This window comes from Aulonocara stuartgranti, assembly GCF_965226115.1.
Source record: "Aulonocara stuartgranti genome assembly, chromosome: 8".
NCBI classification, from domain to species: Eukaryota; Metazoa; Chordata; class Actinopteri; order Cichliformes; family Cichlidae; genus Aulonocara; species Aulonocara stuartgranti.
Genome location: NC_138959.1, coordinates 27,432,947 through 27,458,109, shown reverse-complemented (window position 1 = coordinate 27,458,109; position 25,163 = coordinate 27,432,947). Strand labels below are relative to the sequence as shown.

The window sequence follows — 25,163 nt, the reverse complement described above, 5'->3', positions numbered from 1 at the left end:
TTATAAAGAATATTCAAGTTAAAATAACTTTAAAATATTTGAGCTGAAAGTACACAGAGCATTTACATTGAATCTACTCAAATTTCATTATTTTGGTATGCTTAAAAATGTATTTAGATTTACTTACATTTATTTAGAGCAACAGCTTAGCATAATAAAATTAAGTGCCACTGACAAAACATTTTTTTCAGTGCAGCAACTTTCTAGAGGAAGCGTATTTATTTCTTTTATCAGTGATCTCATTCTTTCACTACCCAAATCCTCAGTTGTTTGGTCTAACTATTATTAGACAGTCCTTGCATTATTACAAAAGTTTAGACATGTTCATATTATATCAAAAATGTTTGAGTTTCTTTTTAAAGTTCCTCAGAATTGCTAAAGGGAACCTCACAATGGGTCTGATTCTCTTTGCCACTAATATTCATGCATAGACTTTTTACCCTGCTTGAATCTCGATTAGACTTGTTTAAGCTTTTCCTTAATTTGTTTTAAAAATTCAATTTAATATAACTGCATTCATTCTCAAAGACTACGTTCACACTGCAGGCGCATCAAATCCGATTTTTGAGCCTATTATCAAAAAATCGGAATTGAGCATTAAGACCTGCAGTGTGAACGTAGCCAAAGATGCAGTTTTTTAATGCAAGACGAAGATTTGAAGCACTGAAAAGGACTTTCCTCAAATATCCTCAAGTAATTGCAAACACAACATAACCTTCCTTCACACATAATGTACTACAAGCACCACTCTCATGAAGGAGGTGCAGTGATGCAATATCAATTTTTTCACTAAGTGTGTAAAAGCTCCAGGGAACAGATTTCATAGTGAGGTTTCTTTAGCCTTTCTGAGAGTGAAACGCCCTGTGCTCCGCAAAGCGAATAATTCAAGCCAGTCTTAAAGCATTCCTCCCAAGTCAAACAGAGAGGGGGGAATTCGTGTATGTGTGTATCAGATAATACATATGAGCATAATATGCAAATGTGTTAGTGTGCATGTATAAACACAGACTTGCACATGTGGATACAATGGTTGCTCCTCTGGTAACAGCGTTAGGAATTAGTAGGACAGCCAAGGCCAGACAGCTAAAATAAATTCAATAAAATATGTAGGCAGGAAGCGTAAGAGGCAGAGAGCACCTTTACCTGCTTTCCTTTTCTTTCTGGTGTCTGTTGGGAACAGAGGTTGAGATGAAAACAGGAAATAGAGGGGATAAAAGAGGGAGGAGGGTAAGAAGTTCATTCCCAGAATGGAGAGCGAAAGAGATGGCTGAGAATAGACAAGAGATGGCTCAGGTCTCTCAGGGGCCACCCAAGGCCTTTAAAGCAGCACAGAATGGCTTTATGCTTCTCTTATTGTTTTTGTATCTCTATATTTTCACTTTCTGCACTGGTAAGATACATGTTTAAATATGTTAAAAATGATGTGAACCTTGTATGTGTTATTGTAGGGTTTACCTTACAATATGAAGCGCTAGGAGGCGCCTACTGTTGTGATTTGGTGCTGCATAAATAAAATTGAATATGCTTCTTTTTTTTCTCTTATGTTATTAAAAATATCAAATGCTTATCTTAAGGAGGACTTCTCAGCTCAGCTATTTAAAAAGGAAATTAAAAAAAAACAAGTGTTATTTCCCATATTACACATGCAACAATTTTAGATCATACAACCAATTGTGTTGCATGTGGGGATAATGTTGTCTAAGGAAAAAATTCTTCAGTCCCTGTTTACAATATGCAGTTAATCTGTTTATTAGGTTAGCAACCTAACAAAATGAAAAACAAAACATCTATCGCCCCCTGGTGTCTAGCTGCAGTATAGGTCATAAACCCCGTGTCCTCCATGTTAGTGGAAGGACTGGGATCAAATTAAAGCAAAGAAGCTCTCTAAAAATGTTCTTTATTCACTGACTTCCTGTAATATCAGTTCCAGTTTCTAGCTGATATTTCAGTTTGTTACAAACATAGCCACACATGACCACAAAATAAAAAGAAACGGTAATAAAATAGCAAAGCATAATATTTATGTACTGAAATCAACTACAGACATTTGGCATCTCAAGTCAAATTTTTCCCATTTTTTTTAGCACTGACTGTTTTTTTTAACTGAGTTTGTTTCAAGTATTCAGGTTAAAGAATCAGTCTGAATTATTCTTGACGAGGTAATTTCATAAAGTTATATGTGCAGTACTGCATACAGCTTACATTCTTTGAGAGAAATACTGTGAAGGATTAATAAATGTTATCTAAAACTCAGGCAGCAGCTCAAACACTGATTTCTAGAATCCATTCGATTCAGATTCAATTTGAATCAGGGAAATTTTGCCTCAGACAGTCAGAAATATAATTCAGATCATGCATCAGTACATTTCCATATTTTTATATCTATAAAAAGAAAGCTGACACTTGCGAGACTTTATCAAAGCTGTAAGCATCACAGCAGAGGCCTTTGTGTCAAAGTAGCTGAGGATAAAACACAGAAAAACATGAAGGCGATTTTTCTGGGATTTTATAAAAATATTCTGCAGTAGATCAAAAACCAAAGAAAACCATTAACCAACATATGAACATTACCTGATGCTGCTGAAGTGAAGTAGAGCAAAGTTACAGAGGTTTTATTGGAGACACAGCAAAAAATGCATAAACACAAAGCGCGGATCCGCCGAAACATCAGAATCAGTGAGCTGTCGGCTTTCAGCCCCAACGTGTCCGTGCCGTCGGGTGAGAAAGGCACATCTCACCGATTCTGATCCGTCGGCGGGTCCGCGCTTTGTGTTTACGTCTTTGTGCAGAATCCGCGTACCTGCTCTCATTTACTGTTTTAGCTGTTTGGTGGTTGTTGAAATTTTGTGAGGTTTAACCTGAGATTCTGGCATTTCAGGCAAAAGAAAATTATATTTAAAAAATCGATTCAGGATTTTAATGAATCGATATCACGTTATCCACGCTAGAATCGATTTTAATCGATACATCGATAATCAAAATCCACCCCTATGTAGCAGGCTCAAGAGGCAGTGCCAGGCAGGCTTAGAGCGCAGGTGAAGATGGTCGCGTTGATGGTCGGGCCCTTTTTAGTGATGCCGCGGAACGGAGACAGGAGTGGAGTATGGAGTCGAGAAATAAAGAAAAAAAAAATTGTCACCTGAACTCTGTGTAGGTCCTGATCATTCATATAAGGAACTGTAGAACTAAAAAATGTAAGAGCAGAACTTCAGATCAGTGTGTGAGGACAGGGAACAGTTGGCTTTATTTCAGATTTAAGGGATGATCTTTACATTTCACAGTTTGTGATTATTTTCTCTTTGTAATTAAAGGAGCTGCCCTCATATTCAGACCTCAGCACCAACAAATGACAACAGAAAAATCTTCCTATATGTTCACCCTTTATATTAACTCCAAAATTAAATGATAAAAACGTACAGAGGCTTAAGTACCGTATCATGTACTGTCAGTGAAAGCTGCAGCTGTTTTATTGATAAAGTTAAAGACAAAAAGTCAAAAGGATTAATCACCCGTGTAACTGGTGTCACTATATATCAGCAGTAACTCAGTTTGGTGTTTAAAAAAAACTGCTGATCTCAAACCTTCACAGCCTCTATTTAAAACACTGAATGCAGTCGGCTGCTTGAAGAGGACATTGTATTTTCTCTGACAGCATTAAATAAAACCTGATGGAAGGTCAAATCTCTTCACTTGTATGCGGTACTAAAAACTTTAATCTGGAATTCTTTCACACTTTGTTTTGCCAATTGTGTGTTATTTACCATAAAGTAAGTAAGAGGAATTTTTTGGACGATTCAAAGTCAAAGCCTCTCATAGTCAAAGATGATGTTTTTTGTAAATTTTTGGTTTATCAAAATTAGCTTGTTGAATTTGAGTAGAATTGTTTCACTGACTAGAGGTTCCTGCGGTTTGGACCCAAAAGCAGACTCAGTGTGAACTATGCACAAGGTTTATTTACAGACTTACTTGTAGGTGGAGGCCGGTTAGCACAGAAGGGGGTGTGGCCGTGAGAGTGTCCTGAGGGGGGTTAGTACGTGAGAGGTGATGGGCCGGTTCCAGGAGGTCTAGAGGGAAGAGACATGACGCGACGAGCAGGAGGACAGGCTAAGGAGCAAGGTGAGTATGAAACCTTTGGTTTGTAAACTGACTGATGTAGTTGAATCATACAGGACCAGTGTTGAAGACTTACACGGCAGGAGATGAATCTGAACAGAACGGCAACAATAAAGACGAGACAGATGAGCAGGAGCTTATAACACAAATGGGCTGAGTTACCACCGACTGTAGCATGAGGAACTGGCAGAGAGTGGCAGGCAGTGCTGGTTTAGCACCCTTCTACTGATATCTGCATCGCTTAGCGCAGCTGTACCTACAATATACTACTCTCTGTACAGTCTACATAGAGAGGTATTCGTTAGTGTAACCTTATTGAACCTTAATGAAAGTACAGTAACGATAATTAGTGACTGAGCAGCCCGGGACGTTTCTCTTGATTTCTTTAGTCAGGGTAAATTCATTCACCTGCACGGGTTAGCTAAACGAACTTTACAAAACAAGTTTCCCCGAAAGCCGAGTGCTTATCTTAGCTAGCTAAGGTCTCAGGACCTAGCTAAGGACGGTAGTTACGGATTAGCTTACAAACACGTTTAATTTACCGAAAAAGTGCAGCGGGGCCTTGGGTCCTTCTGTCGGGTAGTCCAGTTTACTGAAGAACACCTCAGGCTGTCAGGTTAAAACAATCAGGCGTGTTTTCGTAACGTAAACGCTGGCCGTCCTCTCAGAGCCTAAGCTCTATCTGCTATTCCCGGACAGAGATACGCAAGTTTCTCCGTGACTGCAGCTTTCAGTCAAAGCTGTTATGATGACGTTACACCCCAATTTAACATCACCGCGGTAGGAATTAGAATCAAACTTATGGGAAAGGAGACCCCTTGGACATAAATCAGCGTGGTGAGAACTATTGATAACAAAAGAAAGAATCTTTGGAAAAAGTTGATCTTAGGAGAATTAATTAATTTTAGTCTGACCCTAGTCCCATCCGCTAACATGGAGGAGGCGGGGTTTATGACCTATATTGCAGCCAGACACCAGGGGGCGATAGAGACGTTTTGGCTTCATTTTTGGGGTGCTGTCGCGTCGTCCATCTTTTATACAGTCATTGGGGCAAACACAGCTTACACTGCATAATAAAGCTGTTGCCTTTCTTGCACTTGAAGCCGAAATGGTCCCTTAAATACGGCCAGGGGTTCACATCCGTTTCTTCGAGTTCAGGGTCAGCAGAATTCGACGGGGCTTCTTTTTTCACTGGATCCGTAACACCGATGTCAGACTCAATCTTTAACGTGACCTTAGCGCCAATTTGTTCTACTACCCATCATTCCCTGCAGTATTTCCGAAGCGCAATGGTGTTTTTTATTTTTAATTTACTCAGTAACGGGTGTGATTGAAAACGTAGCGAACTACAATACTTTTAAAAAAATATAGTTAAGTAAAAGTAAAATTACAGACTTGAAAAATGACTTTAAAAAGTACAAATACACAAAAAAACTACTCAATTACAGTAACGCAAGTAAATGTAATTCGTTGCTTTCCACCTCTGTTGTCATGTATTTGAAAAAATAAAGAATATATTAACTGGCACTGGCATCTGAGTACTTTTGCAGAAAAACAACAGCATGTTCTACAAACCATACAAACCATAAATAATATGGTAGTTCATCTTTACCATTAAATGATGTAAAATTCATTCAATACAAAAAGATGAAAGCTTCCAATATGTGTTAATCTAGATACGTTTAGTATAAGTACCTATATGCAGGAAAGAACACTGACTTGGGTCTTCCTTTGTGAGTCTTTTCAGAGCTTACATGCTCTCCCTGTGTCTCCATAGGTTTCCTCAGCATTCTTTGGATTTCTTCTTCTTCAAATAGAATAGTGTGTGTGTGTGTGTGTGTGTGTGTGTGTGTGTGTGTGTGTGTGTGTGTACATATATGCCTTGTATAGGCATGTACATAGGTGTATGCATGTATATATATTGATTTCTTGTAATCTTTCTATCTCAATATTTTCATTCTTTCTTTTATTTTAACCACATTGTCTAAACTGCCTATAGATGAGAGGCAGGTAAAATGTCTAAAGTGTAAATAACAGAGAAATGTATGAATGTTGGCTGACTTATGGTCACTAAGACCAGAAAAGTCCTATATAATGCCCCAGTCCATTAAACCTAATTGTATTTTGACTTGTATTTTTTTGGGCTTCCAACAACTTGCACAATGAAACTATTGCACAATAAGATTGTACAACAGAGAAGAGAGTGAAAGACCATCTTCATATCATTCAGCTTTTTCCGCTGTCAACTGAGTAATAATGTTTTCTTTTAGGGATTCTTTTATTATGCGCATAAGAACAGGTAAATGAAAGCCACAATGAAAATATGACATTTCAGAGAGAAACCTCATTTGTATAGCCAGCCATACATTTCACTGAGCTGCTGATAAATGCCCCTGTGCTTCGAGCCATAGACTGTTGTGAATCACTTTGCTGTTCCGACCCACAACGCTGCACTTCAGACACAAAATTCATTTTCAAATAGTTGACTTGTGAGATGATCGGCTCAGCGTATCCCAGACATCTACTTTGCAGCAGCACTGCTATATTGGAGTTGTTGTTGTTGTAGAACTGACACATAGATAGAACAGACTGAGACTTGAATTTGAGTCCTCTTCTTGTCAAGTATTCTTAATGTTTTTTTGTGTGTTTGTTTTTCCTACATTTCCCTATTACAATAATTGGCCAAACCCTTAAAACCATCACCCTTAAAACCATAACACTGTGTGTAGCTCCAGTTCATCCTATGTCCATGGCCAAGACCAGATGCAGATATCATATTCATATTTTTGCTAAGTTGTTTGTATGAAAGGACCCAGTTGACAATCCTACCAAGATGCCTCCTACACGCCTTGTAGGTGAGATATTCTGGTCATATTCTACTGGAAAGAGGCCGCGGGTGGAGAGATAATAGACCTCTCTGCATTGAATCATACCTGTTATTAATCTCTGTCTCTCTTCCACAGCATGTCTTTTTTTTTTTTTTTTTTTTTCACCTTTTATTGTTTATTTTATTTTCACTTACTGAATACGGGACAGACTTGACTGGGGGAAAGAAGGGGAGAAAGAAAGAGGGAAAGAGAAACAGCTGAGAAGAGGGACGGGGGAGAAGGGCAAAAGACAAAAACCAACAGAACGGGCAGAGAAAAAAAATGCATATATCAATCACCTGGATCACCTGCTGAGAAAGAAAAAAGAAAGCAAGCAGAAGAGAACAAGAGTAATAGAATAAACAACATCACAATGATATATGGGAATATGACAGTAAATACTAAATGTTAAACCTTATTGTGCAGCACATAAGATCAACAGAACACAGTGTGCTTTGAGGTAGGAGCCATAAAGGGTGTAGTTTGTGGGTGTGATCACCTGTGTGTACACCTGTGAGCATGGACGCGCTTGTTTTTTGTTTTTTAAAAGGTTCCTTCATGTAATAATCTGCTAGAGGGTGTGGGGGGGCCACAGCCCCGTCCTCCAGGGCGTGAAGCAGGTGTGGAGGAGATCAAAACTCCAGACATCCAGAGGCCCCCAGAACACAACAGACCAAGGAAGACCAACAGAGGGGCAGCTGCGCCACTGTCCCGGAAAGAGCTGAGGAGAGTCCCAGATGAGGGCTCACTCAGCAGCCGCGGAGCAGAAGCCAGGGGGAGTTGCAGTGACGCGCCCGTGAGCTCCGCCGGCAGCCAGCTGCGCCTGAGTGACCGAGCCCAAGGCCGAGAGGCCGGGGGCACCCCACCTCCGAAGTGGCCCGAGCGAGCCCCAGGCTCCAGGCCCCAATAAGCGGCCGCCAAGGAGTGAGCCGGTGTGTACCTGGACGCCCATCCCCGGACACAAAGAACCACCAATGCACCGATGTCTGAGGGGGTCCGCCACTGGCAGGGGAAGTGGTGGTAGGGGGAGATAGGCCTCCAAACCTTGGAGGGCCTGAGATGTCCCCAGAGAGGTGGCGCCTGACACCCAACCTGACATATAGACACAGACATACAGGCACACACAGATACAAACATCCATTCCCACCCTCATGCTCTCATATGCACTTACTCCACACTCAACCAACGTGGAGACAGACATAAAGAGACGCTGTACACACGATCACACTCCCCAAGCGTACTCTACAAACCGGGTCTAGGTACCCTTGCCCCTGGAGGGGGGAACTGCACCCAGACCCAGGTGGTGTTACCCTTTTCCCTGCGGTAGGGGGAGGCAGATCGCCCCGACTCCGCAGCAGCAGGGAGGCCCCACACTCCAGACCGCAGTCGGACGGCCAACTCCTCCTCCTAGCCCCCCTCCAGCAGGCTGCAGAGAATGGGGGTGAGAGAAGACTCCAAACTTCCCTCCACCCGCTCATTGTAGTGTTGATGCATGTGTGTTCTAAGGTGCATTTAAGGTGTAGAAGAGGAATTATGGAAGGAGCAATTAATCGGTAGGACTGTAGATTTTGACCAGTTAATTGAGTAATCTGATATTCTTGCAAAAGAGTTTATCAATTCAATCACCCCAGAGATATTGGTTTGTGAATTTTGGAGAAAGAGTAACACATCATCCGCATAAAGGCTGATTTTATGTTCCACGTTCTTGCATTTTATGCCCTTAATTACTGAATTCTGTCTAATTGCTGCTGCTAGTGGTTCAATAAAAATTGCAAATAGTGAAGGGGAGAGTGGGCATCCCTGCCTGGTGCCCCTCAAGAGACAGAAGCTGGAGGATGTCTGGTCATTTGTTCTAACACAAGCTGTTGGGGAATTATATAATATTTTTAACCAGTTTATGAAAGAGGATCCAAAACCAAATTTGTGTAAAGTTGCAAATAGAAATTTCCAGTTAACTCTGTCAAATGCTTTTTCTGCGTCTAAAGAGAATATTGTAGTTTCTAGGTTTTTACTGTATGAGTAGTCTATCAAATTAAGTAATCTACGTGTATTTGTTGATGAGTGCCTACCTTTTATGAAACCAGTTTGGTCAGGATGAATTAAGAGGGGGGTTATTTTCTCCAGTCTCTTTGAGAGAGCTTTGCAGATTATTTTAAGGTCTACATTTATAAGGGATATTGGACGATAGCTTGAGGGATATACAGGGTCTTTGCCTGGTTTTAGCAGGAGATTAATGTTTGCAGAATTCATATTTGATGGAAGTCTGCCCTTTTCTTTAATTTCCAACAACGTTCTGTAGAAAACTGGTGCTAGAATCGACCAGAATTCTTTGTAGAATTCTGCAGGAAAGCCATCTGGACCTGGAGCCTTATTATTGTGCATACTTATCAGGGCTTCCTGGAGTTCACCTGGTGTCAGTGGTGAATCCAGTGCCATTGCTTGAGTGTCCAATAATTTTGGAAGAGTTATGTTGTCCAAAAACTGATCAATTTCTTTTTTAGATGGGTTTATTTGTGGTGAATACAACGTTTTATAGAAATCCCTGAAAATGTTGTTTATTTGTATCGGTTCATATAATGTGTTCCCAGATGAATCTTGAACAGCACATATAGTTGTTTTTTCTTTATTTATTTTTAGCTGGTTTGCTAGAAATTGACCGGATTTATTACCATGTTCATAATTTTGTAGGCGTAGTCTTTGTACTAAGAATTTTGTTTTTTTATCAATTATCTCATTTAATTCTAGTTTTGTTTTGCGTATTTTGTTCAATGTTTCCTGATCTTGGTGGGACGCGTAGGCTTCTTCTAGTGATTTGATGTTTTTTTCTAATTCCTGAATATTTTTGTTTTCTTTTTTCTTTTTATGTGATGAGAAAGAAATTATTTTACCTCTCATCACAGCTTTCCCTGCTTCCCATAGAACAGAAGCTGATGTTTCGGGAGTGTCATTATAGTTCAAATATGAAGTCCACTCTTTTTTAAAATATTTAATAAAGTCTTCATCTTTAAGTAGTGATATATTAAATCTCCAGTTTTTTCTTGGCGTAGTATTATTCTTGTGCATTAGTGTTAAAGATACAGGACCATGATCGCTGACAGCTATAGGATGAATCTCAGCGTCTGAAATGTCGTTCAGCAGTGAGCTGCTGACCAAAAAATAATCCAGACGAGAGTAAGAGTGATGGACATGTGAGAAAAAAGTATATTCCTTACTGGTGGGGTGAAGGGAGCGCCATGCATCGCAAAGACCAAAGTCGCTCATATACTGTTTGATTATATTTGTGGACTGCCAATTACGCTGAGTTCCCGCTGTATTGAGCCTATCCATGTCTTCATTTAGTCCAAGGTTGAGGTCACCTCCAAGAACAAGTGTGCCATCTAAGTGTTCAGAGAGTGCACTGAAAAAACCGTGAAAGAATGAGGGATCATCAACATTTGGACCATATACACTTGCAATACATAGCTTTTTATCACGTATAGATAGTTTAATGATTAAGAATCTGCCCTCTGGATCTATAACTGTATTGAGTACTGTGAAATTAATATTTTTATGTATTAAAATTGCTGCTCCCCTTTGTCTAGAATTATAACAAGCTGAGAACACATTAGGAAACTCAGGTGTTTTAAGTTCATTCGAACCTCTAAGAGGTCTGTGGGTCTCTTGTAATAGGACAACATCCGCCTGTAGTTTTTTGAGTTGTTTAAATATTTTTAACCTCTTTTCTCTGGAGCCAGCTCCATTTATATTCCATGTAATGAACCTCAGTGTACCCATAGATGTTTGTGTATAACTAGGGATGTATGCTGTGTGCGTCGCTTAGACAGGTGGAGAGAATACATCACTTGTTCATAAATAAAGAGAAGGAGAGAGAGAAAAAATGTGTGGCGAGATGCTCCCTGAGTCTGACTTTGTGTATGCATAGTTACTAATATGAGTAGGCTTGGCTTAAGTGTGTGTGTATCTTATATGACTGTGTGCGCTGTCTGACTGATGTAAATGTGCTGCCGTTGAGCGCATGGTGCGTATGTGTCGAAATAAAGGATGTTTGTGGATGAGTGTCGAAGCAGGTGATCGAGGCAGTGAAAGGAATAAAGAAAGAAACCAAGGACAGGGGTGAGCAGCATAAAACCAAGAGGGGGAAAAGAGCGGGAAAAAAAACGAGAAGAAAAAAAAAACAGAAACAAAACGTAAACATTCCAATTAAATCACTGACGGAGAGTGACGGTGTTAATTCTGCTATGAAATCACACTTTAAGATGTGATTTGATACTGGTAAGTTAAACAGATGTTAATGCAAGTTAGTGTGAGTGGATAGGGAAATGGTGTAGCTGATTCTTATCTGGTGTGAGGTTAATACAGCCACGGAGTGATGTTGGGGTCGCGGTGGAGCTGTCCGTCCACGTACAGCCGGTCCACAGCGATGACAGCGCGGGAGCCCTTCTGGATGAAGCCGCGTTGGATTGGGAAGAGGACCCTGCGTCGTTCCAAGATCTCTTTGGGTAACTGGTCGTTCACGCTGAAGTCCGTTCCTTTTAATTCCCTGCCGCGGCTTTTCACAGCATGTCTTTATCCTGTCTTCCTTCTTTCACCCCAACCGGTCGCAGCAGATGGCCCCGCCCCTCCCTGAGCCTGGTTCTGCCAGAGGTTTCTTCCTGTTAAAGGGGAGTTTTTCCTTCCCACTGTCGCCAAAGTGCTTGCTCATAGAGGGTCATATGATTGTTGGGTTTTTCTCTGTATCTATTATTGTACGATCTACTGTGCAATATAAAGCGCCTTGAGGTGACTGTTCTTGTGATTTGGTGCTATATAAATATAATTGAATTGAATTGAATTGAGATTATATCTCTCAGCTGTAGGGATGGGAATCGAGAACCTGTTCTTGTAGAGAACTGGTTCCCAGTAGTTCAATTTCTTGGGAATGTTAGTCTGCTTGCATATCAATTCCACTCATCAGTTCAAGTTGCACATGTGCTCTATCAGCTGATTTTACTTTGTGTGCTGGAGGAGAAAAATAGTGATGCAGTCTACAGCGTGGATATGGATATTATTTTTATTGCATAAAAGGACAAGAGTGAGGGTGTAAAGTGCAAACTGTGCCCAAGACAGAAACAACTACTCCTATGCTCCTAATACTCTTTCCAAGCTTCTGAACAGACAGCACGCTAACATTGAGCTGACAAGTGATGATAAAGATGAGTGAATGCTGATCCCAGCCAGACCCTGAACTTCAACAGGGCTTTAAATGTAGGAGCTATGACTAGTAAAGGGAGATATTTGTCTGACATAATGGAAAGAAGGAAGGTAGATAGACTATGTGTGCAAGGGACAAGGTGGAAGGAAAGCAAGCCCAGGAGTTTGTGTTTTTTTTTTTTTTTTTCAATTGATTAAGCACTGCTTCCAGCCAAGAGTGATGCAATAGATCCCCTATAGCTGCAGAAAAGGCTAACATTGTTATCTTTTTTTTACAAAAAACAGCTAAACATGAGAGGTTTTTGGACAAAGTGTGTGTTCTCCATTATTTAAGCACCGGTTCAAGCACCGTTCAAGCACCGTTTCAAAAGTACCGGTTTGGTACTGGTATCAGATAAAACCTAAACGATACCCATCCCTACTGTATACTTCCTGTTTTACTTTGATAGTCTCTCGTCGGTGTGCGTCATGTTTTGTTTTGCTCTTCCCCGTCTCGTCAGTGTAATTTGTGCCAGCCGTGTTTCCCAGCAGTTTCCTCTTTGATGTGTTTCCCTCTTGTATTTAGTGTCTGTGTCTTCCTATGCTTGCCGCCGCGATCCCCCTCATTCCTGCTCTATGCTCTGCCTGCCAGCCTGCCTACTTTATTTTGTATCCTCAGTTTAGATAGTTTTTTCCTTGTGTCCAGCATTAAAGCTTATTTTGACTTTACTGTCTGTGAGTCTGCAATTGGGGCCAATCCTGTCTGCCACACACAGTTTCATGACAAATACAGGATGACGTATAAGAGTACCAACATATGAAGGTGTCCACAGATGCAGACGGCGCAATCTAAAAGAGATGGGAAACTGAAAAGTGGTGTCAGGAGAGAAAATGGCTTAGCAGCATTGGATGGTAGTCTTGGACGATGAAGAAGAGGAAGCGAGTGAAGGCACAGCCAACAATGGTGGAAGTTCTTGGTTCTGGGTTGCAGTAAAAAGTTACCTCGTGACTAGGAAAGTACAGAAAAAGTGGTGAGAGAAATTGTCAAGAAGGTATTTGGTTTATTCAGTGAACAGAGGAAAGAAGACAAAGAGACTTGTTGGTGAAATGAGGAAGTGCAGGGAAAAATTCAAGAACAGAGGTTGGCAAAGAAATGGGGGTATTAGCCAGGGAGATGAAGAAAGTAGACAGGAGTTCTTTGAGTAGGCAAACAGCAAAGAAGTAATGAGCTAAATGAGAGAGCTGGACACTAAGGAAGGAGAAAAGGACTTAGATTAAAATGGAAAGAATGTGTCAAGTGTAGCAGTGAGATACTTGTTAGGTGTGCAGTATTAGTCACAGATTATTTCAGATTATGGGTGGGATTACATCTGGGATCAGTTCTGAGCCCCATCTTGTTTTTGGTGGTAATGCACAGGGTAAAGGTGAGGTCAGGCAGGCGGGTAGAAGAGAGCCTACTCTCTTCTACCCGCTCCCTAGAAAGGTGAAGGTATTCACTAGAGAAAGGAAGTCAGCAAAAGCCAGACAGAACGTGTGTGTGATTGAGAGGAAGACAGGCAGAAAGGTGAAATTACAAGGAGCAGCGGTAGTGAGGCTAGGTGAGTTTAAATACCTGGGGTCAACCATTCAAAGCAACTTACAGTGCCCAAGGAGCCTCAGATGGAACAAGGGGCCAAGCTGGAGGTGACAGAGTTGATGTTATTAACGATTTTGTTTCAAGTGGGCAGGAGGGACCGGATTAGAAATGAGTTTATCAGAGGGAGAGCTCAGGTTGATTGGCAAGGTTGAGGTTGTTTGGATATGTGCAAAGGGGAAATAGTGGTACCAGGCAGGAGGAAAAGAGCAGGACCATAGAGAAGGTCCATTTTTTACACATGGGAAAAACCTTTTTAGTCCATTGTTGCTGGATTTTTTTGTTTTTTGTTTTAAATTTGCCTCATATGTCATAAAGAAAAGCATAAGGCTCTGTACACAAAAAGGGAAAACAAATAATGAATTTGATTGAAACTGACATGAATTTTGGGTTTTTTTTTTTTTTTGTTGTTGTTTTTTGTGCAAAAACAACGGCCCTTTTAAAACCCCATGCACGATTGTTGATATCTCTATTGACTTGTAGAGTTTTATTTACTTTTGTGTCAGTGGGAGATCTGAGGATTTGTGACATAATTGTGATTCAGTGATGAAATTTCTGTTAAAGTTCACACAGGCTTTCTTCGTTCATATATTTCCTTTTACTGGAGACTTAGGGTGTGTTATAATCAGTGAATAAACATAGGTGGCACAAAGAGAGGTTATCGCGGGTGATCATTTTGTCTTTCCTTCTTATTAGTGTGCTCCCTCTGTCTCTCTCTCTCACACACACACACACACACACACACACACACACACACACACACACACACACACACACACACACACACACACACATATCATTTTAGATTTAGCCAGTGTCTTCAACTTCTACATGTCTTTCCCTCCCTGTCTCTCTCTTACTCATTAGTGGCTTCTTAATATTTTAACTGCCCCTACTGCAATCTGCATTGCACAGGGTCTATACCGTAGGATGCATTATTTTTTCAAAAGGTGAAGATCATTATTATGCAAAAAGAAGGATGGCCATCATGCATTATTCTAACTTTTCAATATTTACTCCCTTTTTCTTAAAGTTATCTTTTTCTTTTTTAAAAAAAAAAAACTTGGAATAGACTGTGGTGCTGCTTATCATGAATCAAAATATCATTTTCAATTCCCAATTATCATTGTCAAAAAATTAATGACAATGATATATCCGAAAAGTAAAACAAAATTAAAGCAATGATGCAATCACCTGAGAGTGCATGTAAAAACATTTCTTGTATATGTATATGTGTGTATGCAGATAGATAGATAGATAGATAGATGCCAAAAGGGGAAACACTCTAAGGTGTCTCCTCCTCTTCCTCTGTTGTTAGCAATCAGAGACCTTTAGACGGGGTCTTCAGGCACCCACAAATCCTCAGAGGTCTCTCCGGTGTGGCTAGACATGTTTGTTTGATCATGTGAGGATGAGGTGATGTGAAGAAGCTGTGGAAATTGCTTTGTGCATTACTACATATCACTGCGTATGCATATAGCACAGATAAAATACTGTCCTCTTTTCTGATTTTAAAAAGAGGATTTTGTAAAAAAGACTGCAGTTTTAGTGGATACAGACACCAATTTAAAATCATTTCACCCTGTCATTCTGTTTTCAGCCTGTCCCATCAGGGTCACACAAGCAACGAGCCTCTGAGGCCACTGATTGAAGTATCACCCTGAGAATATACTACTATCCCTTCCTCTGCATTAGGCAGGTTTTTATATTAATGTTGATACAATAAAAAACCTGAATTGAATTTTTGAGACTTCCCCTCTGCGAGGGATATAAGTACACATATCTGGTTGAGTCAGCAGAATAACATCAAAACTAATCACAATTTAATGGACTTCCGAGTCCCAAGGTCACAGCGATGTGAATAAAGCATAGCCTGAAGCACACTTGGAAAGCCCTGTCCTCTCTACACCCAGGCAACTTTAATGAGATAAATATCAGGGCTGGGTTTCCTGGAAATTGACACTTTTTGCCAAAGGCTTTATTCAAATATGAAGTTCCTCAGCAGCCATCCCTTCAGTAACATCCGTATGATAAACCATTCACAAAGCTTTCTTGTTGAACTCAAAACCACCTGAGTGAAAGTGACACTAAAAAGTAAAAGTGTGAAATTTGGTTGGTTTAGTTTGTAGCTTAAAGCTATGCCATTCATTAAAAATGCTTGCTTAACCATTACACAGCATTTAGAGTTCTCTTTCTACACATCTTTAACATAATGTGGACAATTTCTGCCACTTACTCACCTCTATGTCTGCATCCTTTGAATGTCTTTGATCTTTTGCTAACATTTATCATTTAAGCAGTTTTAATGTAATGCCTCAAAGAGAAACTGTTGTCTGCAATTAAACATTTATCTTACAACCCTCTATGACAGGAGTCAGCAACCTTTAACACCCAAAGAGCTATTTAGACCCGGTTTCCACGTAAAAGAAAACACTGGGAGCCGCAAATACTTTTTGACATCTAAAATAGATAACACTGTATGTATTGCTTTTTACCTTTATGCTTTGTGTGAACAACTAAAGTGTGCTGCTTATGAAGTCCATGAAGTGCTACAGAGAAAATAACATTTTATTTATGTAATTAACACATTTTGAACTCTTAAAGAAATATAACAAAAGGAAAGACACCCAGCTGAACTAAAATGATCCAGCACACAAAAACTGTTGTGAGCCGCCACCCTTATATCGCCTTTGAGCTTTTGGAGCCTTGACCTGACTTTTTAAAAAATAATTGGGAAAAAAAGCACTATGCTGCTAAAAAATGAAAAGTAGATAGTTGCAAAATTCTGTCTAAATATGTATTTTACCTGGTTAATGTGTGTGGCGGGGCGTGGTCTGCAGCGTCGCTGCAGGGGAGGCGGACGCACCTGAGCGGCACCCGCAATCACGCCTCGCCACCTTAAAGTCTGTGCTCTCTCTGCTGTTGTGTTGGTGTGTGTCGGGCTGTGAGCTGAAAAGCTAAAGCCGGCTGTATGCGTACAGCAACCGTGTGTGAAAAGTGGTCAATAAAGAGATGCTGAAAAGCGTGTTCATGGAAACATCGTCGGGTCTGCCGTGATATGTTTACAATGGGACTTCTGCTCCTGAACCTCTGTGCACAGCGTCTGCAAATCGGGGCTGTACGAAGTCACTTTCATCTTTACGCAGGACTGTAAGCTTTCATCTGTGAGGCGTGAGCGGTGTTTGTTTGTAACATAGTTCACGGTCGAGAATAGCTGCTGACATAATGAGGATCAGAACATCCATAATTGGCCTACCTGGGGTTGAAAGTCTTGATAAATGCACGGCGTTTCGGCGGCTATACCGGCTTCCGCAAGTGTGACGCTTATTTTGAGCGATGAAAAAAATAATAGAATATAATTGTATTTTTATATTTCAATATCACAATTTTCCAGTTTAGAACTACAAGTTAAAAAAGATCTAACATAAATAAAATACACTTCAGCTAAATACTTCTATTTTATTTTCCCAGATCACCCGGAGCAGGTTGGCGACCCCTGCTCTATGATATACAATCATTTGCATTTAACTGCAGTCATTTGGAAGATATTGCTGGATAACACATTATTTTATTATTTTTAGTTATTCTCTGCTGGCACAGTTTAACACACAAATAATTTCTGGGCCTCACATTAAGCTTTTTAAAATATTAACAGTCAGAACAATGTTACTCTCAATTACCCAAGCTTCAGCTCAAGAAAAATACCTTACTAAGATTATAATGGTTCCCTTGGTCAGGACTGAAGTCAAATATCTGCATGGATGCTGCATTAGACTAGTCTCTTTTGTTAATCCTTTTCTTCTGGCTTGCGCCTGTTGTGTTGTTCCACTTTTAAGTGATTTTACAGAGCTTGCACAGTGGGAGACCTTAGAGAAGCCCTCCCCTCCTGCTATTTTTGAATAATTTAAGCGCCTTGACTCTGTATCACGAAGACAGCCTGCTTTGATATTGCATGTGCAGTAGGACCATTCCTCATACACCTTCTCTCTCAAAGATAAAGCATGCCCCGTGGGGCAGGTGACACGAGCATTAAATTATTAATTAAGAAACACATTCCTCAGTGACAAGCGTTTCAATTACTGTGTTTGCATATTTAAATTGTTCACCTGAGTAGACTTCAGTGAGTCAACATCTGTGAATGTGCAATGCAGTGGGGTGGATTTGGGTCATTTTTCTACAAGCTGTGCTGGTGAAAAACATTGTTTATCTGTCACTGTGGTACTTATAATCTCTTTCCTTTAGATAAAAAGGGTTTAGACACTTGAACAGAAGACCTGTGCATATAAAGAGTGAGCATGTTCCTTCTCCTGAATGTTGGGCAAAAGCATCACACAGGAGCAGCATCAGATAAAGGTCATTGAGTTAGTGAACTCATTGCAATAACATGTTAAAGTCTCCTTACACTTTGTTGGGAAACACTAATGTAGGAATGTGTTCGCAGGTTCCATGGTGGTCATCTCGTTTTCCCTGTTAAAAAAAAAAAAAAAAAGGCCTGCCGCAGTTGCAGCTCTTTTATAAGCCAGTCTGAATTGAGAAGGCGTGGTCTCAGAGTATTTAAAGCTGGCAGTAAATGGAGCCATTTTGGGAGCCAAGTTGCTGTCATGTACAAGAGATTGGCAAGAGACAATAAAGCACAGGTGTCGAACTCTAGGCCTGTGCTGCAGGTTTTAGATGTGTCCTTGATCCAACACAGCTGATTCAAATGGCTAAATCACCTCCTCAACATGTCTTGAAGTTCTCCGGAGGCCTGGTAATGAACTAATCATTTGAGTCAGGTATGTTGACTCAGTGTGTTATCTAAAACCTGCAGGACTCCGGCCCTCGAGGCCTGGAGTTCGACACCCTGCAATAAAGTAACTACTTCAGTTAAGACAGAGTGATGTCTGATGTTTTCCTCACCACACCTCTCTGTGTGTGCCACTATGAGTGATGGTAAGAGGTCATGGAAATAACACCCCCAATTAACACACTGCAGTTTTTGCCTTGAGTTGGAAATCACTTCTGGCCACAGACGCAATGCAGCAGTTGCAATGATGTTTGCTTGCTCATACAGCCCTATTCATAGTGGTGCTTAAAGCTAAAATTCAAATCCCTTCTGAATCAAGTGTTATATCATGATTAAGCACATTGTAGCTCATTTAAGACAGCCCATTTAGTCTATTTAAAATTATACCTGGCAAACACTAGAATACTTTGAGATTTTGAAAATATCTATAACAGGATAGACTTTGTTTGCCTCTCATAAAGACTGGGGGACTTGAAGGGTCGCTATTTGCAAAGGTGTGATTAAGTTATTTTTGAGAGGATTTCATATCATGCTCATGGTGTAAATTTACAAGAAAAAACTTATGGATTCAACTCCATGGCAAAAGAAAAAAACTAATCATTACAACTGGTTGTTCACATGGTTTAATTAATTTGCACAAGTACTTGCATGAATGGAAAAAAAATCAATAATATTCAATGTTTGATTTTAATTGCAAGATTAAGGCAAGACAAAGGCTGTTAGAAGTTGGTCATACAATTCAGTCAGAGCTGTCCTAAGAATCAAGATGACATGATTTTATTGTGAAACTCAACATTTGCATTTGGAATTGAATCACTCCACTTTGCTATATGGGTGGCTGTAGCTCAGGAGGTAGGAGGCCACCTACTGATCGAAAGGTTGGTGGTTCGATCCCTGGCTCCTCCAGTCTGCGTGTCAAGTATCTTTGGGCAAGATACTAACCCCAAATTGCTCTCCGATGCATCCATCGGTGTGTGAATGTACTTAGGAAGCACTACGTATAGAAAAAGTGCTTGTGAGAATGGATGTGAATGAGAAAGAAAAGTAGAAAAGTGCTATATAAGAATCAGTCTATTTACTATAGCTCTTGAAAATGATTCAAAGATACTTCTTCACTGGGACAAGGATAACCCCCTACCTTAAACTATGCTTTCAGAATACAACATTTTTGTTAACTGAAGTCTTGTCAATGAGGGAACATCACTTTGATTTTCTGTAAGATGTCGGATTAGAGTCATCACTAAAAACGACTTTAACACACACCTACATTCTGTTGATGCATCTTACTATTAATTACTCTAACCAAGCTTCTCAGCATTACAAGACTAATTTAGCATTCAACTATTTTGTCCAATGTTAGAATTTATTATAAGACTAAATTAATAATAATTTACTGTTGTAGGGTTTATATGGTCTTTTACTAATTAAGAGAAGTCCATTTAAGAAATACAACCTATCCTTAAGGCAGTAATAAGTGCCTGGGAGACACAATGGAATTCCCATTTATGGGCCTTACACTTTCAAGTCGCAAAAGCACATTTTTAGAGGTCTTGTAAAATCCCTTACTCTAAGGCTTGAAGCAGTTTTGGCAGCGCACAAACACCAACAAACGAGCCTTTTAGCCAAGGACGGGTGTAATAATTCCGCTCATTATATAAGAAACTAAAACTTGGTGGAAGTAGAGGGAAAAATATGAAACTAAAATCAAAGATTGCAAGTAATTTAGTAAAAATGATCCCAGGTAGAAAATGCTACCTAATTACTGATTAAATCAGTGGGAGCACTTCTTACCCACATGCAGAGGAGGTAGTTATAAAAGACAGCAGGAAATCAGCAACTGTAGAAATCTTTTCATGTGCATCTCTGGGAAAATATCTTTTTGAAATACATGCTTAAAACACATGTACCTTCTCTTGTCCCGTCTGACCCTTAAGCTGCGAGAAACCGCCTCTGTCCACCGATCAATGGACCCCGACCCTGACTCTAACCCTTTAATTAACGCTAAGCAGAATTGATATTGTCCTTGCAACATTGGAATTTCATAAATGCACGAATGGCTTGGCGCGCCAAAGAATAACGTCACAACAATGTGATTGGTCACTTGCAATGTTAATCGCACACAACACCAACACGACGATATCAGATCATCCATCCGACTAGCAGAGCCTGAAATAATTCAGCAGCTTGGTGGTCACAGAATCCTGATCCACAAACAGCCCAACATCCAGGCACCAATCATCTGGGAAATTGATCCTGGCAAAGACTAACACTCCCATGATGAGTTTTGGTAGGTTTATTTGGTGATGACTAAGCATCAGTATGTGACCAGAGAGAACATGTGTTTTTGTTCACCTGCATGGTCATACGTATAATTATACAAACCGTTCTACAAATTCTACAAGTTCTACAAACTGAGGTGTGAAACTGTGCAGGTCCTCATGACTGATATTTATGTTTATTTTCATTTGTTTGCAGGGCAGAACCTGCTAATTGGTCAATGATTCCTTATCTTTTCTGCACTTTTCTCAGACTCCTGTTCCACGTATGTGTATGTGCACTTTCTAAACCTTTCTCATTTCTCTGCCTTCACCATCATATTTTCTCTGTTCTCTCTGTGTATAGTTGGAGCATGGTTTTTATTTGAATTATAGAAATGTTTCGCCTAAAGACAATTAAGACAGTGAGATTCGGGAGGAGATAAAGACACAAGAGATTCATAATTACCTAATTAAAAACAAGATCAACAAGAATAATTGAAACCAGATATTTGTACTACAAAGCAGGATCTTGTCTTATTCGGCTAACTTCATAGTTTACCCTGCGTTTTCTGTACTATGAAGATGGTTCACTACTTACCTGGGTAAACAGTGGTCCCTCGTTTATCACAGGAGTTACGTTCTAAAAATAACCCGCAATAGGTGAAATCCGCAAAGTAGCCAGCTTTTTAAAAATTAGTATAGCTGTTTTAAGGCTGTAAAGCCCCTCACTACACACTTTATACACTTTTCTCAGACAGGCATGAACATTTTCACACTTTTCTCTCTTGTTTAAACACTCTCAAAGTTCAAACATTCGTAGAAAATTAAGTCCAGTATTATAGAATGAAACCAATGATCAAACCCTGTTTTCAGGTCCAGAACATGGGTCTCTCCTCTTGCCTCCCCTTTCCCTCATCCACCTGCTGGCCTCCACCACTTGCTAATGTTACTGAACCTGTGGAAGCTACGCCATAGCCACCACCAAACAACTGAGTTATTTTTACACACCGGCCAGCATCTGGCCAATCCACCACCTTTCATTGTTTATACCGTTACAAAAGAAAAAAGAAAAGAAAAAATCATCGGCCCATAAAAACAAAAAATCACCATCGGCCCACCGAGCAAATGCCTGGTATGCCCGATGGCCAGTGCAGATATGGTCGTGCCATCATCACAGCTGGTACGCGTGCCTAGGGTTGCCGACCCCTGCAATAGAGGATATAATGGGATCGGAATCACTAACTTCTTAAAAATTCCCATCCCTACTTGCAAACTTTGCACATCAATAGTACCATGCCACAGCTCCGAATGTAAAGCATATGTAGCTTAAACTTGCAACATACACCAGGTAGTTGGCTTGGATCAAGGAACCGTTCTGGAGTTCATTTGGAACCCCACCGAGACCACCTTCTCCACAGGGTCTTGGTGCATTTGTTTCACTCAACACTCAAGTTTGATTACTGTGTTCACATATGCACAAGCTGGGAAAATATGTTTTATGTGTGCAAGCTTTCAAGCTATGCTAAATAAAAACAAATGCCACAAACTGTGTTTCATGTTGTTACAGGAATCTGCATGTATTCAGTTGGGAATGGAGAAAATGTTGAAATGGTTGATTCTAATTTGCTGTTAAGTCTCTTTCACACTACAAGTTGTAGTGCTCTATTGTGCATCAATCACTATAGAAATACACAGCGGCATAGAGAGTACACTGAGCAATAAAATCATTAATTTGAATTAAAATGTTTATTTTACTGCTCTGTGCACTAAATCACCAGAATAACAATTTGCTGTTACATTCATCTCTTGTCCTTTTTACATTATATTTTGTTGGCCTGTAAAGCAGCATGGCATTGTGGTGGTTATCACTGTTGCCTCATGGCAAGAAGGTCCTGGCTGTGGCCTTTCTGTGTGGATTTTGCATGTTCTCCCCAGGTTTGTGTGGTTTGTTTCCAGGTACTCCAGCTTCCTCCCACAGTCCAAAGACAAGCATTTAGTGAGGTAAGGTTCATTGATCATTCTAAGTTGCCCAAAGGTGTGCAAATGGTCGTCTGTCACGATGTGAATAGAATGGGATAGGTTCAAGTCCCCCCGTGACCCTGATAATAATAAGAATATATATTTTGATGTTATATTTTTAAGTTCTTTAGAGATTTTTTATTAACATTTTATCATCATCTGATACTGTCTGTAGCAAGTGGCTCTCAGCGATTCTGTATGATCACTTTCTCTGTGTGTGTGTGTGGGGGGGGGGGCCTGGGTCTGTTCTGGGTCTGTCTGGGTCTGGGATTGCTGAGCTTTGGTCCTTCTGGAACATTGTTATTGAGGGTGGGGGGGGGTTCCCCTCCCTGCTGCTCCTTGCTTGGTCCTGCCTTGCTAGGCGTTTTTCTTGTGGTTGCTGGCCTGCTCCCATGGAGGTTGTGGTCTGAGGTGCCTTGGGCCTCTTTATCATGCAGTGGGGGCTCCACTGGATGTTGGGCGGTACCTGGATCCCTGGACCCCGTCCTTTGCACGTACCAGGGTTGGCTGCCCACTGCCTCTGGTTCTTTGGCACTCCTGCCCTTTCGCTGTGGGTGCTCAATCTGGGGCTTCCCTCTGCTAGGATGGACGCACAGTTGTCATCGAGATGTGTGAGTTCAGGTCCTCGCTACTCTTCAGGGGCTGTGGATGGGCCAAGGTCTCCTGGGTCTGGCTCTCCAGACTGCATTGTAGCAGTCTCTCACCCTCATTTTTAGGTGTGATTCATGGAAAAAGCTCATACACAGACCCGCACAGTCTCTGTCTCGCTTTCTTTCTCTGTCACACACACACACACACACCTGTTTGTGCACCTCCCTTTGTTTTGTCTTTCAGACACTTTATAATTTTTTTAGTGTGTTTTGTTACAGATGCAGCAGTTGGAGATCCAGCGGCATGCTGTTGGCTTCATCCTTCATCACTTTCTCTTTTTCTTTGTGTCCACTTTCTTTTTCTATTCCTCTGCCTTCTTCTGCCATCTTTCACCAACCTGCCGTTCACCCTTTCCAGCATGATGCTCACTCTGATAAAAATATGAATAATAAAATAAAATTAATAAATAAAGCAAAAAAGATTAAGATTTGAAACTGAATATTAAAACATTAAACAAATGGTGAATGTATATTTTTGCAACCTTATTTCATTGAGCCAGAATTAGGGAATAAAATTGCTATTCCATATAAGTAGCAAGGATACCTTTCTTGTTTTGCTGTTGGCCCAGTGTAAATGTGTGTCTGTCAAGACTGGTTGACAGACTGCGCTCTTGTCTTTGTGTGCAATAAAAAGAAAAGTAATGTCCATATTCACAAGGTAGACTGCGCCACTATTATCCTTCTCCAGCAAACAAACTGAAATCAGCTGATTGTAGTGCAAGCTCATAAGAAAAATCAATAGGCAATGGCAATGCAGTTATTATTTGTTTGTCTGCATTTGTTTGATGACTTGTAATACTGTATTTAAATATGTTGGTCAATCTAAATTCCTACTTCAAAATAATCTTTAAACTTGCTGAGTGTAGAATAAAGGAGCTAAGGTTCAGTCAACAATTCTTTCATCAATACTTGCTTCACTGAATTAATCAAAAAACTTTAAATCTTCTAATAATTCCTTTTGTGTTATTTAAGCAGTATCCCTGGTCATTTGCATTTGTACCCCATCAAAATTTTTGATGAAATGAGATCCAGGCAAGCGGGTTTTCTGGAAAACACTTCTTGTCTTATGTCTTCAGGGAGAATAAGAACACAGTAAACCTGTAAACCTGTAAAGTAAATCATATCCCAACTGCAATTACTATTGTTACTTAACAGCTAAGAAATCTGTGTAATATGTTCCCAGGTCAATATTGCTGTGAAACTGTATTCTATTCTTCGCTGGCAGGACTGTAAACAAACGATGCAGAGACAGCCAGTCGTAATTGGCATCACGGAGATATGAAATCAGTTGGACTAGCCAGAGAATCTGATGCTTTGAAACCCAAAACAGCACAAGGTCATTGCTCTGCTCATTTTCGCATTGTGGCAGATGGTAGAATAAGGAAATGGCAGATGGAAAATGAAGGATTAATCCAAAAATTAATATCCTCTCTAAGTGACTAGAAGTGAAAGTTGTGCTAATTCAAACTTTTATATTGACGGTGATTAAAAACTCCACATAATATGGAAAAGGGTAACTCATGCAGATAAACCTACAGTGACCTGGCTCAGTTTCAGCACCTAAGTGTTTTCTTCTAATCTCTCAGGAGCACATCTTTCTTAGTTGGTGGCCATGGATAAACATAGCAGGGATAGCTCAGTAGGTAGAGTGGTCGCCCCATGATTGGA

At 40.3% G+C, this 25,163-nt stretch overlaps 1 long non-coding RNA gene across 2 annotated transcripts in view; it reads left to right on the top strand.

The window, feature by feature from the left end:
• The first annotated feature begins 4,048 nt into the window (after nucleotides 1-4,048).
• Nucleotides 4,049-25,163, top strand: part of LOC309713325 — a 29,248-nt gene continuing 8,133 nt past the window's right edge. For both annotated transcript variants that reach the window (XR_014278567.1, XR_014278568.1), the window contains exon 1: nucleotides 4,049-4,116. This is a non-coding gene — a long non-coding RNA (uncharacterized lncRNA). The remainder of the gene's footprint in view (nucleotides 4,117-25,163) is intronic.